The sequence below is a fragment of the Peromyscus leucopus genome, chromosome 3 (genome assembly GCF_004664715.2).
Source record: "Peromyscus leucopus breed LL Stock chromosome 3, UCI_PerLeu_2.1, whole genome shotgun sequence".
Classification (NCBI taxonomy): Eukaryota; Metazoa; Chordata; class Mammalia; order Rodentia; family Cricetidae; genus Peromyscus; species Peromyscus leucopus.
The window spans coordinates 3771714-3792449 of NC_051065.1; the positions used below are offsets into that span (position 1 = coordinate 3771714).

General features: G+C 39.2%; 1 long non-coding RNA gene and 1 pseudogene across 1 annotated transcript in view; both read right to left on the minus strand.

Annotated features, from left to right (window-relative positions):
* Positions 1-5287: 5287 nt before the first annotated feature.
* On the minus strand, positions 5288-10221 carry LOC114695584 (annotated as a pseudogene).
* Positions 10222-11704: 1483 nt separating this feature from the next.
* Positions 11705-20736, minus strand: part of LOC119087572 — a 49988-nt gene continuing 40956 nt past the window's right edge. Inside the window, exon 3 of the long non-coding RNA XR_005091030.1 lies at positions 11705-12015. This is a non-coding gene — a long non-coding RNA (uncharacterized LOC119087572). The remainder of the gene's footprint in view (positions 12016-20736) is intronic.

Below are 20736 nucleotides of genomic sequence, written 5' to 3' on the forward strand. Positions count from 1 at the left end.
AAGGGACTGCCTATATGTGCATGTGTGTGCACATGTGCACATGCATGTGCATACATGCATGTCTGTGTGTGTGTATGAGTGTGGATGGGTGGGGTTTGCATTCATGTGTGTGTGCATATATGTGTGTGTGCATGTGTGTGTCCCAAATCTTACAGTTCTAAGAGATTATCTATCCACTCTCTACATCTCTACCCATGTGTTGCTTTGACAAAATCAATATAAAAAGAAGTGGAGACTCTAGTTTCTATTTACCCTGGCCATTTGGTCACTTTGCCTGTATGCTTCTCTTGGCCTTGGCTTCTTCTTTTAAATTTTCTTCATGTTTCTGGTAATGCTTTATCATTAACCAGAATTAGAGGAAATGCTCTCCAATGACTCTTCCACTCCTGATATGAATTCAACTCAGTGCAAAGCATATGGTTTAAAATGTAACCATCCCCATATTTAGACACCACACACACACACACCCATGTATATCTGCAGGTGTTCTTCCAGAACCCGACCAGGTTCCTCTTTTCCAGAGATAGAAAATGATTCAACATTTACATTTATTTCATGACAGAAATGTTGAAATCAGGAATTTTCCTGAAGAGCAAAGATAAGATTTCCATTTTTTATTTTTTTAAAAAGTGAAAATAGCAGTTGAGACATCATAACACATGCACAGCATGTTTATTTTATGGTTTCTAATCCCAAGTGGTGTTAAAATCTGTACCTGACAGTTCTTACACTTGCACCCATGGATAGTATGCAAGATCACTGAGATAACATTTAGTAAGGTAGTCCAGTTCTTCATAGAAAAACTTATAGTACAAAGTGCAGAATTATTTATGGGAAATTCAATTTTCCTACTGTTTACATGAAATTGATTATAAAATTGTAATAGAGGTAAAATAAATAATTATATCACATGTCCATGGAAGGGAGAACAGTTAATTCACAGAGTTGACATCTAAAACTCCTTTATTGTTCCAGTGTGACTTATCCATTTTATGCCATTAAAACAGAATGCTACAGCTGAGGTAATTTATAAAGAAACTGAGGAACTAGGGCAATGTCTCAGTGGGTAAAAGTGCTTTCTGTGGGAGCATTAAGACCTGATTCTAAATCCCAAAGCCAAATCCCACAACCAGGCATAGCTGCCTGTAACCCCAGCACTAGATGGGTAGAGACAGGTAAATCAAGAGCTTGCTGGTTGGATGGTCAGCCATGCTAGCAAAGCTGCCCGCTTCCCATTCAGTGAGAGATCCTGTCTCAAGTCAGTAGGTGCATAGTGACAGAAGGGAGCTGATAATGCCCTCTGGCCTCCACATACTTTGCCTCTGCTGCACATCCATTTGCATGCATCACACATATGAACACAATGCAGTCACCCACACCTTCTTACATGCACACACACAAAGTTGGTTTCCCCTAGTTCTGGTGGCTGAGATGTCCATGATTGAGGTGTTTCATATGTTGAGGGACTTCTTATTGCTCTGTGACACAGCGGGGGGAAAAAAGAGACCAACACAGTCTCAATGCCTTTCGTGAGTGGCACTAGTCTGTTAATGAGGGCAGCACTCTCATGCCCTCATCCTCTCTTGACAATATTGCACAGGGACTAAGTTCCTATTAGGGTATGCCACTTAGGGGAAATAATACGATAAATAGCTCTCCAAAGATTGTCACAGCTGTCACCAGATCCCTGTGTTCTGTTTGCTGGCGGGAGTGATAGGTTTATGCTTGACTTAATGCTACCAGAATTGACTCTGATTTCTTCAGACACCCACAGCCATCAGTTTATGCAAAATTTACTGGGATTCTTTATAGCTTTAAAGGTGATTTCATATTGTCAAAAAAGACCATAGAACATACTTGTTGCAAAAAAAAATGTACTCATGTTCAAAATTTTCATGATTTGTGCATCATTAGATATATCTTCTAAGCTATTTTCTCTCTTTTTTCTAGAGGGAGGTACAGATTTGCATTAGTCTTACTTGTCTCCTTTAAGAACAGTTTCTTAAGTGGACGCCAGTCTATATTTCCAGTAGCTGAGAAACAAAAACCAGTCAAGTGTAAGAATTAAGATTCTACTTTAGCCTCTTCTAATACTTTTCAATGACTGTGGGGGTGTTTGCCAGAATTTTTGTTACACTGATGATAGTGTATAATTTAATCATTTTAAAGGAACAAACAAAAAATCAAAATGGGCAAACAGAATGTTTAGGATGACACCGTGGAATACTGACTACTCTCATCCCTTATGCTCAGAGCTGGGAACACCACCAGATCAGCCACTGCCAGTTTGTGTGCTTCCCTCAGAGGCTGCAAGCCAGGACAGTTGAGGTCAGTGACTACTGCTGGGAGAACTTGTCAGGATGCAGTTTCAACCATTTCACTAAATATGTGCACTTCCACAAACAACAGCTCTCCACCAACCGTCAAATGGAGCAGAAAAAAATCTCAATGTGAAATTTCAACATGAATGCGATCTACATCTACAGTCCTAGCAAGGAAGCTACAATACAAAAGAGGAGATCCACATTTGTTAAAGAAAGGAAACCAAATAGTTACAACTATGGAAGTGATTCTAAAGGTCCCATCAAAGGTTTGGGCAGCTGTGCTTTAGAGGGTTTGGGACTGTGAAACCAGCCAGAAAGAGAGTGGAACTGCAGCTGGTGACAAGGGAAGACTTATAGGTCAGCTGGAACACTGGAGCAAGGAGCTGAACTCTGCCTACCCCCGTGTCTATCCTGGAGCTCTGGCTACTCACAGCTGGGAGACATCAGAGGGGATCCTGTCCAGTGAGCTGATGGAAAGCTGATCCAGCACATCTAGGCCAGGAGGCTGTGAACGGGATGCATGAGCAAGCCCTCAGGCCTGTGAGCAAAATGGTGCCCTCTAGGTCAAGTGATACATCTCTGTCCCACCTTACTGAACAGGGTCAAGAACTCATCAAACGCAGTGATTCTTTGCGGTCTGTGCAGTTGGGGATTGGTGTCCTCTCACAGGGGGATAGTGCTGAGGAAATGGCCACTAAGATCCCCCTGCCTCTTGCTAACAAATATTGGAGCCTCTCAACCCCACACTTGTGATCTTTGGCATTCATATTATTCAGGAGAAGAGTTCCTGAAAATCATACCAGTCTCAGGGTACTGAGTAGCAAGTGCCATGAACGTTCCCACAAGTGATTCCCCTCTAGGGGAGGGCAGAGTGACTCCTGGACACTGAGGTAGCTGTGGAGTCCCTCCTGTCAGATGCCAAGGAGAAGGGGACCTAGTTCCCCTCTTGAACCCTATTTAACTGCCTACATCCCAGTCACTCAGGGAGGACTCACGGCCCAGCTCAGCTGAACCAGCTCCATGATGACTTTAATGCCTTTATGACAGTTAAAAAGTGTGTCTGGACTGAAAGTTACCTCTTTATAGGGAGAGGGACCCCAGGCTTCATTCTATATTCTTAGGTATGGATCATTCCCCGATAACCAGGCTAAAAACCTTGAGATACCACTCATCCTTTTAGAGGGACAATCTTTAAGGGAAAAGGAAGGACAAGAGGAAAAGTCCCCCTTCAGGTTCCATTTAATGGAAAGATTCCAAGTGTTGGGGCCTCAGATGTCCTTCCAAAGTGGTTGAGGGTTTACAAGAGAAGCTGGCCCTGCCCAAGTGGAATGAAGTTTCAGGGCACTGATAAGAACGAGGGAGGCGATCTCTGCATCTCAGATGACATGTCTGAGTTCCTGGAGTGCAGACTCCATGGAGGAGGCCCAGCACCTTAAGGTCACCAGGAGCCAGGCTTGGCAGCCAGAAGGTCTTATGTCTCTGAGAACTGGAGACTAGCTGGTAAGCAGGATACCTGCCTTCTGTCTTTCAGAGTGTCATTTCTGATGAACAAAATGGGCACCCTCAAGCACCAAGACTGAGAACTGAGACTTCTGGTGCCCAGATTCATATGATCCCAGCCTAGTAGTTAAGGTATAATAGACACTTTTGAGGCCCCCACCACTTTAGCTAATGGAGTGTTCTCTGGATGACTTGATAGTGTCCAGGAAGAAGCTGCACACTGCTGATTTTTAGTGTACTGATTCCTCCTTTGTCCATCAAAGGAAGTCCATAATCCCTAGAGAATTCTTGGGGGAGATTAAGTAACAGCTGAAACTATCTGCATTCACAGTATAGATATCTAATGCCTATATGTGTCTATCAGCTTTTTAAGAGAAAATATCACATCCTTCCTTGATAGATAAGTATAAGGTCTGGAAGAAACAGTCCTTGTATTGCAATCTGCACAACTCCTTATATCTCAGTCTTCAGCCTCCTATGGTTAGAATAGTATGAGTCACCAACAAATACTACCCAAAGAGGCCAGTGAGAAAGAAAAGAACTCAAAACATAAATGAAGTTTATTTTAAGGAAGCAAGATCTCTTTGGACCTGGGTTTTATGTCTCCTAAGTTTCACTAACTCAATTATCTTAATTCTTCTCTTGTACCCTTGATTCTCTTAACCAATTGTCTAGAGCCTTAGAAATACATAGCATGGCCTCATCACACCTCAGAATACTGCTTGAAACACCTTGAAACCCCTCCTTGAAGTTGGGACCCATGCCCTGCAAATTAACAGCTACCCTATACATGTTCTATATAGCCGCAACAGTCATAGCTGTGTAATATATGAACTCGAGCTCATAGTCTCTACAAGGTCATTGGTTACCCCCCCCCCTTTTCTAGAGCATTCCTCAGTTTTACTAGTATGATCTTCTTTTGTTCTGTAAGTTGAAACTTCATTTTCCCTCTCGTTTCTCACTGTGTTTCTGCTCTTCTATCTTAACCATTCCTTCTTTGATTTGCTGCTGTGGTTGCAGCTGTAGACTTAAGTCTGCACCATCCTTTCTCTTAGGCAACTGGGTCCAAAGATATCTTGACTTACTTAGAATCCCCCCTTAAAAGGCAGTTAATAGCTGACCCACCCACCACCCTTTCTGATCTTATACAAAGGTGTTTTTCCAAAAAGCTTTCCAATAAAATAAAGATTTCTGAGTAGCTTGTCATTGCCTCTCCACAATTAAGTCTCATGATCTTTGCTCTTTTTTTTTAACTTTAAACAAAATTTTATTACACAAAACTTGTCACATAATCGGATACTTCTCTAATTTGTACACAATTATTGTTACTCTCTACAGAAAGGCTGCTTCTTAACTTCTCATCTGGTGACACAGCACTACAATCCTGACTGTAACAGAATAGTAGAAATGCCTCAGTGATTTAAGTTGAAAGCAGGACACTAGTATATGGCTCTTGTACACAGTATCGGGAATGTACAAATGTCTTTATTCAAAAATACAAAATAAATTATCTGTAGGCATGGACAATGACAGCAGTAAACCATTATAGATCATCAATGGAAACCAGTAACCAATGGCAATAGTGATCAGCCAGCCTTCTATTCAGTCACTTACTTCAGGTGACTTCTATGAAGTTATCGGTGAGGAACCTGCCTTGAGCTTCCTGTCACAGTTCATTGATTAGGGCAAAGCACTATTCTAGGAGTTAGAACACACCAGCTCCTATACCCCCTCCCATTCTACCCTCTGTGCCCTTTCCAGGGTCCTTCTCTTCCTTAGGAATTTTGGTCACTACAGCTTCTACTGTAGTTAGCAAGGAGGTCACCCCAGCAGCATCCAGTAAAGCAGTTCTCACAACCTTTGTTGGATCAATGATTCCGTTTTCCACCATGTTCACAAAACCTTCGAGCATAGCATCATAACCAACTTCCGAGGAACTCTGCTTAATTTTCTCAACTATCAAAGATCCTTCAACACCTGCATTCTTGGCAATAGTCATTGCAGGAATTTTGAGTGCTCTTTTAGTAATTTCTATACCTATTTTCTGATCATCATTAGAAGGCTTTAAGAAATCCAAGGCTGGGATGCACCGAAGCAGAGCGCAGCCCCCTCCTAGAAGAATGCCTTCTTCAACAGCTGCCCTTGTAGCATTTGAGAGCATCTGTAACTCTGTTTTTCTCCTCATTCACTTCAACGTCACTTGTTCCTCCAACCTTCAACACAGCTACTCCATCCGAAAGTTTAGCAAGTCACTCATTCAGTTTTTCCTTTCATATTCACTGGTTGTGATGTCTAGCTGCTCAGTGATTTCTTGAATGTGTTTCTCAATTTGAGACTTGTCACCTTTTCCTTTCAAAAGCATGGCATCATCTTTGGTGACAATGACCTCTCCAACTTTTCCTAAGTCATGAGCTTGGACATCTTCAAGGTTTAGATTCAACTCCTCTTCTCCAAATACTGCACCACCAGTGGCAATAGTCATGTCTCTAAGCTGGTTCTTCCTGTTGTCCCCAAACCCTGGAACTTTGACTACTGCAACCTGGAGACCAACTTTTAGCCTGTTCAAAACCTGTGTGTTTAGGGCTTCTTCTCCATCCACATCTTCAGCAGTTGTGACCAAAGGCTTCCGATGAGCATTAACAATTTCCAGAGCAGGTACAATGGACTGTACACTAGAAATCTTCTTTTCACTCAGTGGAACATAGGCATCTTGGAATTCACATTCTTGACCTGTTGATGTGTTAATAAAATATGGGGAAATATATCCTCTGTCACACTTCATGCCTTCAATAATTTCTAATTCTTCATTCAGTGTTTTTCCATCCTTCACAGTGATGACGCCCTTTCTTCCAACTTTTTTCATTGCATCAGAAATGATGTTTCCAATGTCTTTGTTTCCATTTGCAGAAGTTGTAGCAACCTGAGCAGTTTCTTCAGAGGTTGTCACAGGCTTAGATTGCTTTATTAGTTCAGCAATTACAGCATCAACAGCCAACATGACACCTCTCTGGATTTCTACCGGATTGGCCCCTTTGCTGATCTTCTTAAAGCCCTCCTTGGCAATAGAACGTGCCAGAACAGTAGCAGTGGTGGTGCCATCCCCAGCCTCTTCATTTGTTATTGGCAACATCTTGAACAAGTTTAGCGCCGATATTTTTGTATTTATCCTTTAAGTCAGTTGACTTTGCAACAGTGACCCCATCCTTTGTTACTTTGGGACTTCCCCAACTCTGTTCAATAATCACAGTTCTTCCCTTTGGCCCCATTGTAACAGCTGCAGCATCAGCTAGAAGGTCTACACCTTGAAGCATTAAGGCTCGAGCATCCGCACCAAATTTTACATCTTTGGCATAGGCCCGAGTGAGATGAGGAGCCAGTGCCCTGGACACTGGTCTCATCTGGCGAAAGACTGGGTAGTCGAAGCATTTCTGCAGGGTGGCGGCACGAGGCGAAGCAGGCTGTCAGTGGTGAGTGAGGGCGATCTTTGCTCTTTTATTCCATATATTTCTCTCTTAGTACTTGGCTCCACTAATGCAAAAAGATTTCAGCCTCTCGCCGGGCGGTGGTGGCGCACGCCTTTAATCCCAGCACTTCGGAGGCAGAGGCAGGCGGATCTCTGTGAGTTCGAGGCCAGCCTGGGCTACCAAGTGAGCTCCAGGAGAGGCGCAAAGCTACACAGAGAAACCCTGTCTCGAAAAAAAGAGCAAAAAAAAAAAAAAAAAAAAAAAAAAAGATTTCACCCTGTTGGCATTTGGTCTCTTTAATAATTATCCATATGTTAACTTTTTTTTTTTTAAACTTTGAAGCTCAGTATGGTCAAGCCTACAGAAGATAGTCAACTCCAGACCTGTGAGAAAAGTCTTATCACCCAGTAGAAGATCATGACACATTCCCAAGATAGTCAACCCCAGACCTGTGAGAAAAGTCTTATCACCCAGTAGAAGATCATGACACATTCCCAACATTTCACCCTTTCAGTGGGGGTTTGAAGTTTATGAAACAGCCACAAGGTAAGTACAGGGCATGCCTCTACCATGACACCAAGTCTGAAACATAGAATCATATTTCTTTACTGAAAGATTCTCACCTAAGTAAACTCTTCTTGCTGAGATTTCCATTTTTGCATAGCAATGCTTGGCTTTAGGATGTTGAGCCAATCTTTTTACTGAAATAACTTATCTGAGAGTTCCAAATCACATTATTACATGATTGCTTCCCTTCTATAGTAATACTATTAATATGACACAGCAATTATAGCAATGTAGTAAAGTCTAGTAGATTATAAATAGAACTGTGTTGTTTAAAAGAGGTAATGGTGGCCCATCATGTACTTCCACTGGGAGATGGGGCAATTATTTAAGGTTATTCTTGGTTAGGTAAAGAGTTCAAAGTTAGCCTGGATGGACTACATGAGACTGTCTCAAACTCAGATTCGAGATGCAGGCTTTATTTTGTTTTTGTTTCATATCTATCTGTCTGTCTGTCTATCTACCTATCTACTATTACTACAGATTGAATCTCATGTATGGTAAGCAAGTGACTTACCAAGGACTGACATTTATGCCTAGCCCAAGGTGGCTCCATGGAAAGGCAGTGAGGGAAGACTTTATTCTAGACTTCTCTCTGACATCAGACTTCTCTCTTGTTCATCTTTACATAGTTTCCCTTCTATCGGTGTTGGTTTCTGTGTGCAAAATCCCCCCTTTAAAGTTTCCCTTTATTTTTGAGATTATAATATAATTATACCATTTCCTCACTTCTTTTTCTCCTCTTAAACTGTCCTATATATTCCCCTTTGTTCTCTTTCAAATTCGTGGCCTCCTTTTCCATGAATTGTTGTTGTGGTGTAAGTTCCTAAATATAATTTGCTCAGTCTGTAGAACACTGCTTGTATGTGTGTCTCCAGGACTTACCATTTGGTATTTGATAACTAGCTGCTGGGCTCTCTCCCAGGAAGACTATTTCCCTTGCTCTCAGCCTTTTCTTAGTTATAATGACACCAGTAGTACTGGATTAATGCCCAACCTAGTGACTTCACTTTAATGTGATTGCCTCCAACATAAGAATTTTGAGAGTACATAAAACCACGATAATAATAACATAACGGTGGCCTAAATAGTTAAGTTACTATAGAGTATGGGTACAATTATTGCTAATTTTAAAATAAATGCACAGATGCCTATGGTTCAAATGTGAATTTAATTGTATTCCCAGGACATAATCTTACTCAACACATCTTTATTTAATGAAGTGAGAAATACAACACAAATACCCCTTAAATCTCAATATTCTTCTTCATTTCAGTTTTGCTGGACTTGAGAGTTTGGCCACTAGGCTTCTTTAGAAAATTAGCACATTTTCCCTTCTTTTTAAAATTTTTTTAATTCATTTTGCATACCAACCACAGATCCCCCTCTCATCCCTCCTCCTACTTCCCCCTGCCTTCGCACCCCATCCCCTCCTCCAACAGGGTAAGTTCTCCCAAGTGGGGAGAGCTAAGCCTGCTACATTCAGTTGAGGCAGGACCAAGCCCCTCCCTGCTGCATCAAGGGTAAGCAAGGGGTCCGACCATAGGGGATGGTATCCAGAAAGCCAGAAGAGCTTACTCTGTGTCTCTTACTCCTCTCGGGACTGAAGCTGAAATCACTGAAGATAAAAACAAGTCAGCATGTTTCTTACCCACATGACCTCTACTGGATCACAGAGCATATGGAAAGCAGTGAAGTGAACAAGCTGTTATGATATTCGGGCTGTAATGTGTGCATGAGTGTGTATGTGAGTGTGTGTGTGTGTGTGTGTGTGTGTGTGTGTGTGTGTGTGTGTGTGTAAGATAGCCCATACAATATTGTTCAGTGTTTAAAACCTCTGTGTATCTTAGTTGAGCAGCTATAAGTATCTTAGAGGATGAAACAGATCCGATACATGTCATTGGAAGATGGAATAGGAAGCAGAGTGAGAACTGGGACTTCTACAGGTGCCATGGGGTAGGCCCGTCTCCCTGGGAAGCCTCTCTGGGCAGAGGGAGCAGGATCCACCCGAAGGGAGGTTAAGAAAAGGAAGTGCTTACAGGAAGAAGTGAGGAGGCCTGAGCCGGGGTTTAGAAAGGAAGAGAGGAAGGAGAAGAGAAAGGCTGATGTTGGATATTTCCCTCTTCAACATTCCTCTCCACTGATTTTTGAAACAAACATGTTAATCTAAGTCTGCCAATGAGCCTATCTCTGGGTCTTATCTACATGTTTAAAACTTTCTTTCAAATATTCAGAAAGATTTCTCTAAGATCAAGTACATCACAGGTACCGAGAGACTTGGATGCATTAGTTGCTTGTGTATGTGTATGAGAGGTAGAGAAACCCTTGCTTATCACGTTTGATGAGTCTAGTGTTCGACAGACACTCATCGGTTGTTTATTACCTAGGTATTCAGTTGTCAGAGAGAAAGGGATGGATCAAAAGTGCACTTTGTACTTGTACTGTGAATCCTTTTCGCTTTAAGCTAAGATTTTCTGGTTTCCTTGACGTACTTAGTGGCAAACAAATAAAGATACTACTAGAAATTGCAGCTATTACTTACTTAGTGACCTCCCTTTGACACATGTAGAACAATCTCTAAAAATATCGACTACTTAACAAATGTGGCTTGTGAGAAGAAGAGAAAGATGCTAATATCAAAAAAACTTACATTAATTATTAGAGTTAGAAATAATGATTCATCTGGAGGCATGAAGTTGTGGCATAAGCTAATAAGGAATTATCAAGTCACAATGGATGCAACTACCTTGAGCAAACTGTCTCATCTGGGCCTTTTCACACTCATTTGTAAGGTGGGAAAATAAAGCAATATGTCTTTCCATTTCATAGAAATTACATGGATCAAATAATATAAAATATTTCATAATAACTTGGGCCTATAGAGATGGCTCAGCAGATAAGAGCACCTGATACTCTCTTAGAGGTTCTGGGTTCTCTTCCTGGCACCCGCATGACAGCTCAGGGTCTTTTGAAACTTCGGTTCAAGGAGTCCTCCATGGGTACCAGGCATGTACATAGTGTACATGCAAGAAAACATTCATACATAAAATAAATCTAAATAATAATAATTTGGGGAGTTGTAAAAATACTACTAAATATGTGTTAATAATGTATATGCTAAATGTAAATTCAGATGTTTACAAATTCAAATGTAATTGATGTTTTAATAAGAAATATACCACACCCATTGGTCTGATTTTATTATTAAATGGAAAATTACAATCTAAAATTACTTGTGAGAATACAAATACTATGAACATCCAAGATAGGTATAGTTTCTTTCTATGAGAGTGAACAATTCCTAGTTGTTAAGATAATGGTCCATGCTAGTGACTCTGCTATCTCTGTAATCTCCATAGCAACAAACACCGGTGTACCAAACAACTGACTTTGATGTGGATACCAAAAGTAGCTCAGAGCTATCACAATGAAAATTCAGAAATCTACTGGTAAAGTAAGAAAATGTCTCTATATATGTACTTTTACTCTGTCTTAATTTGAAATTACCCTTTGGATATCACTCATTGCTATTCCCTCTATTAAAAAGTGGGTTGTTGAAAAGTGAAACATTTTTTGGGGGAAAACAAAATATTGTAAGCACAATAATTCCCAGCTCACTTAAGGGAACTTGTGATTTTTTTCATACAAGATTGTAAGAAAAAGATAGGCTTATAGGCTACAACCGAGAGGAAGTCAAAGTGAGGCTGGGTTCTCTTCTGAAAACATGCCCCCATATGTCCGAGGTATACCCACTGGGACTCTTAAAGGTGCTATCACCTCACACCCCATAGAGTGGAATATGTTCTAAATGTGTGGACCTTTGGGGAATATAGTCACACCCTATCCAAACCACAACATTTACCAATGCTTTATTGTACTTTCATTTCTTTATTGAAGAAAGTCTTCGGGGAGTAGCAACTCCAAACATACACCAAACCAAGTAAATAGTGGAGCAGAAATAACAAAACATCTTCCTCAGCTTTGATTGCTCAGAGTTGAGTGGGTGAGATGACAGACAAATAATAACATAGCTAAACACTCAGGATAAATCTCTTTGGGAGTGGTTAGAAAAGAAATGTCACAGAGGAAATAGTGTCTGGCCAGTCTTCAAGGTCTAATTCCTTTTCTTCTCAAGAAGTTTGGAGAAGGTCAAACTTCAACTCCTAAAGAAATGAGAATATTTAGCTTTAGATACCAGTGTGTGGGAAGGCAATAGAAAAATGTTTCCTTGGCTCAAGCCTGATCTTGTCTCTAAAACAATAGATTTTGTGCTTTTAAGAATTTTTAAAATCATGTTTCTAACTACCTGATAAGGACAGCTGCTTCTGGGACAGTGTGGAGTTATTAGAACTCTAATGCACTCTCATTTCAGTCAAAGGCATTTATCTAAGAAGGCTATGCTGCATGATTGCTGGATGGCTCCTCTATATTGAAAAATTAAATATTTTCACCAAAAGAACAGTATATTGAATGTTAATGGTCATTTTGTAAATTTAGCATTCATGATGATAAACTCTCCTCCCTAGACTTTCTGGCAAATGTCAATTCACCCTGTCAAGAGCATGCGGACACTACATCCTTTGTGACTTTTCCTGCTTCATAATTAATATGTTCCTAGCATAGTCTCCTTTATCATCCAGATGAATGAAAGACAACTAATACTCTCAGTCTGGTGAGTCTCAGTGAAAAATGTGAACACAAACGCAGCACTCTGGATGGTTTTGTGCACTTCTTTTGATGGAATTCTATTTTTTTTAAAAAAAATACAGAGATTGTTTTTCTGGGCTGCCCACGATCTGAAAATAATGAGTTGATAGGTAAACTTGCCTCTCTTCAGAGGATTTTTCCAAATTGTTTTCTTAACTGCTGATAAGTTGCCTAGTTCCATCATTTGATACTATTCACAGCTGCTAGCAGTACGCAACTGCTAGGAATCACACCCCCTCTCCATCAATGGCACTGTTGTACCAAGGCAAGTTTCCTGGAGAGCATGTACGCTTCTACGGGGGGGTGGACCAAAGACAAACAAATCCTAGCCATCATAGAATTTTCAGATTTTAAGAAGAAAAGAGAATTTAGAGATTATTTATCCCAATATTTCATTTTGCTAAAGATCAGATTAAAGCTAGAATCTCATAGCCAGTGGAGGAGACAAGAAGAGGCAGCAGGACCACAAAGTCTGTGGTGGGCCACTTTGCCAGGACCTCTCATAGTATATTTATGAAATCAAGTGGGTTAGGCTCTATGTGAAAAATATGATTTTTTTCTTATTATTTAAAGAGCTGGCCTAGAAGGTACTATTAGTCTGGTATATGTCAGACAACTTCTCTCCTTCTTTCTGTCCTTCTCCTTCTCCCTCTCCATCTCTATCTCTTTAGTACTAGAATTTGAATCCAGATCTTCATGGATGGTGGATATGTGTACTATCATTGATCTGTCTGCATAGCTGCAGTCTACCTCTCTCATTATAATCCTCACTGGAGTAAGAAAGTAGTAGAAGGAGACAATATTTCAAATTATGATATCCTAAACACTGAAGCAATTTGCGGGTTGAAGAATACAGATATGTAAGACGTGAGGCTCGTAAAGTAATTCCCAAGTTGTTTATATAATCTAAGTGTCTATAGGGACAAGATTTAATTTTAGAGAAACTGACCTCTGCCACCTTGTTAAGGCATGCCCCTTTGAAGGCTCTTGCTCTTACAGCTGGTATAAAAGCTTAGGGAGTAAAAGTCTGTATGCATTCTTGTAGGAAGCACAGCTTAAAATAAGCATTAAAGAAACCAGGATTGTCAATCACATGGGCCTGTTTTCTTCAATGGAAAGATATGAATGATGTCTGAACACCTAGAATACTTTTTTGTTCTGTTAAGAGCCAACCTCCACCTGAATCCCCCTAGTATCCCGAGCATTGTTTAGCCCCTCGTCCTGCAGTGAATAGAACACATCCTTCTGAAAGAGTCCCCATGTACTTTGAATCTTCCACCAGTACAATCTTTATGCTTATGCTTATCACAGATCCTTCCTCTTGGTACTAGCCCTAAGCTCTGTTTAATCAGTCAATAGAATTCATTCTTATTGTAAAGGTCATAGGTCACAAGTTCTACTATGTTTAAATGTGCATGAAAAGTAAACCCTAAGGTCAGTTTCTGGAAGACTACGATCCAGTGCCTGCAAAGATGGCACCATTCTATAACACCTGATACAAAAGTCTAGAATAGCAAAGAGAAGGTATGAGGTAGGAGCACAGTCCCTGTTTCAGAGAACAGGAAGGCTGCAGAGGAGCCTTGGATGACCACAGAGGTTGCTGAAACAGGATTAAGGTAGGGCACCAGTATGGTTCTTTGACCTCACAGTGTTAGTATTAATATCTTTCTCCCCAGTATTAATATCTAGCTTCCTTTTCAACTTGCTATTCAGCCATGTAGAATCAGTGCTGTGTATAGTACACCGGGTTGAAGGTAGAAGAGATAGAGGCTTTGGCAGCTTTGTGGATTCTGTGCATGCCATTTGGGAACCTCTGTCCTTAGAGCCAATTATGCGTTTGACTTTGGACAAACAGTACTTGGCTTCTAAGGTGTGTCTATCACATAATGTGTAGGATGCTGAGTCATTGGGAACTGACAAAATTCTCTGTGATTCTGCCCCTGTATCAACATCTGACTCCTCCTAGGGGAGAGATTATATTAGGAGCACAATCTGAATAAGTAATTAAATAATAGTTATATACTCACCATTGAATCTCAGGATCAGGCATCTTTCTAAGTATTACATTTTGGCTACACATTCATCATGGATCCTGGGGCTATTTTTACACAGTATTGACTCATTACATGAATTTAAATTTGAGTGCACTGTATGTACTTAAAAATTTTTTATGGACACTTCCTTATTTAACTTCATAATAACTTGATGAGGTAGATATTCCTTTGATAACTATTTTATTACTATTTTGATAATAGCTTAAATGTACTTTATGAATTGTTTCAATTAAGAAACATTACTTAAAAGAACTGACGATATGGCCCAGTAGTTAAAGGGCTTACTGTATAATCGTGAGGATGGGAGGTCAGTTCCTTAGAACCCATATAAATACCAGATGGACTTGGAAGCCTGCCTACAATTCCAGCACTCGGGATGCAGAGTCTTAGAGCAATCTGGCTAGCCAGACCAGTTTTACTCAAAGAATCTACCTTAGCGAATAAGGTGGAGAGATGGAGTAAGACATCTGCTATTTTCATAGGGCCTTCACACACCCCCTCCCACATATACGCACATCCCACAAGTACACACACACACACACACACACACACACACACACACACACACGCACGCACACATACACACATAGACACTCACGCAGATGTAAGTATTCAGGAACACATACGTACATACATAACACACACACGAAAATTTTTAAAAATTACTTAAATTTAAAACTGTGTTCAGCAGAATTATTCATTATCCCCCTGCTCCAAAATGCCAGCCTTCTAATCTCTATGAATTTATGAATTATGAATATGGAAAAGTTACATGGCAAAAGGAATTAAGGTTGGCAATGGAAATAAGATTGCTCATCAGACATTGACTTCTTAAGCATAGATCTTATTCTATATTACCCAGAAAGGGGCGGTGGGGGCGGGGGAGGGTCTGGCAATGCAAGGGATCCTTGGAAGCTGAAGACTGAGAGGAAAGAAAGGTCACCATGAAGCAACTAGGCCAGGTATTGAGGGCTGAGAAGATAAATGAATGAGACCAAGAGCTAAATGATGTAGGCAAGCTCTCAAAAGGAACAAGCAAAATGATAAGCTCTCCCCTCCTTCCTCCAGAAAGGAGTATAGTCCACCTGAAACCTTGCTATTTGTCCAGATAGATTTCCATAGACTTACAGGACAACCTATTCATATTGAGATTCATTCAAGAGAATGCTGTGGGTAAAGAAATATTTTTATTGGCTGCTTTAATCTTTCAGAGGGAAACCTCTTTGGAAAGTATTCTGCATGTCTTATCATGCTGAAAAGTGTATATTGGTTATGATTTGGCTTTTGGAGACATTCTACAGCATAAAATGGATGCAGGGGTTTGTACTGCAATGATACAGATACATTCTTGATACATAAAAGTCTGATGGCCAGAGCACCAAAAGAGCCCGGCTCTTTTTGTTTTAAATTCTTAAGTTATTTTCTTTCTTGTGATTTCTCACTGCTAGCTGTTTATACATTTCTACCAGTCACTTTCTAATGCTGCTTATCATCTATTTATGATCAAATTGCTATTAGTAAGCAGAAATGAAGTTACATTTAATTCAATTCAGAAAATGCATTCTTAATATTCCCCATATATTTACATATATCCTTGGCTTTTCATGGTTAGGAAATAATATGAATGTAGCATATGTTAGCATTTAATTATAAATTTGATATACATTAAGTATTATTTAGTGCATTGTTCTATAGACTCTTCTTGGATTCTGTCCTAATGGATAATATACTATATTTTAACTCAACAGGGAAGCTCTCACCTGACACATTTCCCACTAACAGAAGAAAAAAGGGCCTTAGATTTTAGAACAGAAGCAGACCTAGAATGAGATGTGGAATTTTCTAATCTTAGAGACATTTGAATGAAGATTGATTACCTGACTTCAGATCTGTAAGGTTAAAACTAGACACTCAACTCACTCTCCTTGTTATCCAATCTCAGATGGTTTTTTTCTCCTGCTGTACCCAGTACTGGACACTGACTGAGGGATCATTCTGGCAGCCAGGTTATCATACATCCCTGGTTAACTTTCTGAGGAAAACTTAGAAATCTGATAGCAATATTCATATATGAATAGTCATACATGACTCGACTTATTCAGGGATTAATTAACCCTGTGCCCAAATGTTGAATGATAAGACCTGAAGCATAAGAAAATCTAGAAAAGACATATGAGATATAATCCAGTTAAGCAATATGTACTTCACATGTTGTATAAATTGTTAGAAAGCTTTTGTTTGAAAGAGGAAAAGGCCCAGGTATTAAGATGATACGATTCTTTTTTGGCCTACATCCCTGGCTATGACTATCAGATGCCAATGTTCTAAATAATGTGATATTTTTCTAGTAAAAGCTCACATTGATCATTCAAATATAATTTTCATTTTTATAGCAATACACACAAATGAAATGAGCTTTTTAAAGCTACAAACTGGCTTTATTGAAAGCCATGGCTTCTTCTTGGGTTCTATATTCCCGTGAGAGTTCTAGTTAGTGCTCCATCTCTATAATGAAAAGGAGACTTTAATGAGGCAGATATAGGCCCCTTTTATGATATTAGGAACTAGAAATCAATTGGAAAATTTACTATTTTGTATACTAAAAATATTCTACCTAATCACCAAAAAATAAGAATATTTATAATCACCCCTAATAATCACAGTTGCGAGTGGTTACCAAAAGGAAAACTTGAATATCCTTTCTAAATCTCTTTCAAGCAAAATTAGATTGATTTTTTTAAAAAAAACATCAATAAAAATATTATCTTTTGTTCTATAGCAGGACTCTTCAATAAATCAATACTCACAAAGAGAGAGTTGGTGTGCACTAAGAATTCTAGATTAATACTTGAGTAAGTAAAGTCAGCATAAATGTTGAAAGTAACATTGATGGCCAGTGGTGACTCACAGATACTAAGCAGTCATTGGCTGAAAAGTTCATAAGGCTTTGGCTAAGAGAGCTCAACTTTGAACTTCATGTTAGAGCCAACTGGGGAGTTTTGAAATTATCTCAGTCATGGATCATACCCCAGAGCAGTTGAGCCAGAGTATCTGGACTCAGGAATCATGACTCTCAGGGAGAGTCAGGAACCATGTCTTTCCTAAGTAATCCCAACAAGTGCCCAAGGCTGAACCATTGCTGCATGACCAGTGTATGGTATTTGGTTTCTAGGTGTACCAGCATTAGCCTCATGATTTCCTCCAGGCTTATATGCTACTGAAGGGAACTGAAATTTAGACCACCTGAAGTTCTAAAAAGGTCTTTCTGCAAAGTCACAAAGCCGGCATCATACATTGTTTAGTGGCAGTGAGCAGGTGGGTTCTGTGTGGTCATTGAAGAAGTAAATAAAAACTACTCATGGCCACTTGAATGAAGCTGCTCTCTCAATAGACACCACCTTCTCATTTATTATTTTGTGCTTTTAATAATAACTGAAAATAAAAGCAAGGCATTGTCTTTAGGATAATGAAGGAGGAAGTTAAGCAATTACCTACCCGTTATAACAGGTTCCAAGTCACCTGTGAATCACAGTAAGTTGGTGAATAAACAGTAGTTATTAAGGAACTTGGCTTCCGGACAAAACTGAGGACCCTGTAAACCAGTTATCAGTGGACAATAGAAAAAGGCTGAGCTTGTTTCTAAATGGAGAAAATATCCCTTCTGTTCAAAGATAAATTCCACCTCACACATGCATAATACATTCTCAGTCCTTCTCTCACCCCTCCCTCTCTTCTCTTCCTCTCCATCTCCTTCCTCCTGTTTATATTTAAACTGAGTGGTAAGGACAGATATGAAAGTCTTGTTTGAAAAATACTTGACAAATATTTGAATAAAGGTCACCACTGAGTTCTAATTTCTATTTTCCTTCAATAATTCATATAATATTATACTACTGAGAAAACAGAGGTAGATTTTAAGAAAAGGACAAGAGAATACTGTTCCTCCACCAGCTGCAGTGATTATACCTTTGAACTTCTGCTCTATAACTACCAAACACCTATCAAAGTTATTATTCAGGGAGCATAGGTGAGCAGAGGGTTTTGTGTGGCAGAAATTGGTAAACATCTGGGAATCCAGGTGCTCAGCATTTAAATTCTGTGGTGCAGAAGTGTTCCTTCATTACATGAAACTGTCACATTATTATTTTGCCTAATGATACTATCATTATCATATTCATTTGAGTGACAAAATGCCAGATTCATGCCCATCAATTTTCTGCAGTGTCTTTCCGAATCAAAGAGCCTTTCCTTTTTAAATCCATCAAATTAGCATGGTGAGCTCAAGCAGCCGAAAGTGGAATACAGCAGCTACATTCAAAGATTTTAAGCTATCTTAGTCCTTTCCTCTAGCTCATGCATTAAATTTAGTTTTGCCAAGATTTAGCCATTTAAGCTTGAATTATTCTGGGTTTAATTATGCATATCAAGACAAATATTTAAGTGTGAAAATTTCAATCTTAAGAAGTGATTAAAAAAAAAAGTAAACACAATTTAGAGAGGAAGGACAAGAATAAATATTCTTATTATACCAAGCTGCTAATCTACATCATTCAAATCTCTTTGAATGAATTAAAAGAACACATTTTATTTCCATGTATTTAAAAAAACGATAGTTTGTCTGCAAACACATTATACTAAGTATAGTTGGTGGAGATTACAGGAAAAATAGTTAAAGGTATTGATGGGTCTCTAATAATTTACTAAATTATTTTTAGAAAGGGAAAGCAACCCAAAAGGCAAGATATTAGGTTAGCAAGAAAGCTTAATCCTTGAAGGACTTGCCTCAAAGAGGAAAGATCTGAGTTTATGCCCAGAACACATGTAATAAATCAAATATTGTGAAACACACTTGCAATCCCAGTGCTGGGAGGTGGACATAGGCAGATCTCTGGGACCTGCTGGCTAACCAGCTTAGTTTACTTCTTAGACTTCAGGCCAATGAGAGATTCTATCCAACAAAGTGAACAGCTTAAGGACACAACACTCAAGAGTCATCCTTTTGTTTTCATTTGCATACACATGCATGCATATGTGGATACACACATACATGCACCCTCACATACATACACTCTCACATACATATAGTAAAAACATTTTTTTTTAGAAAGGCAAGGAATTTTTTTATTGGGAATTAGGTCCTGTGTTCAAATAACCTAAGTGGCTGATCCATTTATGCACTTGGCAGCCTACTTTATTGCCCAAAGCCTTACTTCAGTGTATTCTAATTCATACATTCTTTTTTTGGTGTGTGAAAACCAAAGTAATAATGTGACTTGCAGAAGTAAGTATTCAAAACATACTTAGCTGTTGTTTTTAAATCAAAGAACTATTGTATATTATACTGAATTATGATATTATCATAAGGTGACTTCATTTCTACTTTTAGACTTTCAGGTAAAGGGGAAGAGTAGGCAATGGCTATATAAATTTTAGCTGACATTAGAAGAATACTTTATGATATTCATGTGAATCCGGCCAGAACCTGTGGGGTAGCAGTTCAGCATGCTGTGTTTATATGTGATGATTGATCACTAGGTTACTAGTTGCATCAGTGAAGCTGTACTGATTAAGTAGGATCTGCTCCATATGAACTAAAGGTATCATCTCTCCACTCACTCACACAGGGGAAACATCTTGGGCAGTTGAGATGAGTCTCAGTCCTCCACTGGTCCCCTTGTATAGCCATGAACTTAGAAGACTATTGGTTTCATTCTCTCAGAATCTCTCCAAATCCATCTTTTTTTTGTGCTGCTTTCCCAGTAAGGTACCACTTGACTTCTCTTGCCTCATGTCTCTATGGTTCTCCTATTGCCTTCCTAAGTTACCATTCCTACTGCCTAGTTAAAAGATTAATTACTTTTCTAAGACAGCTTGTTGTCTTCTTTTTCTTGTCATCACTCCACAGAAATCATCTATTTTTTGTCACATTATATGATGGCTGACAAAACTCTAAAAGAGTAAATCAAACCGTCTTTTGAGCACAGTTTTAATGAACATAAAATTTCTTACTTTTTATCTAGTTACATATAATATGTGCAGCTATTCTTTGGGTTGTAGATGAATGCAAACAGACAAATCATCTAGTTTAAAAAAAAGGAAGAAAAACAATAAGTTGATACCTAT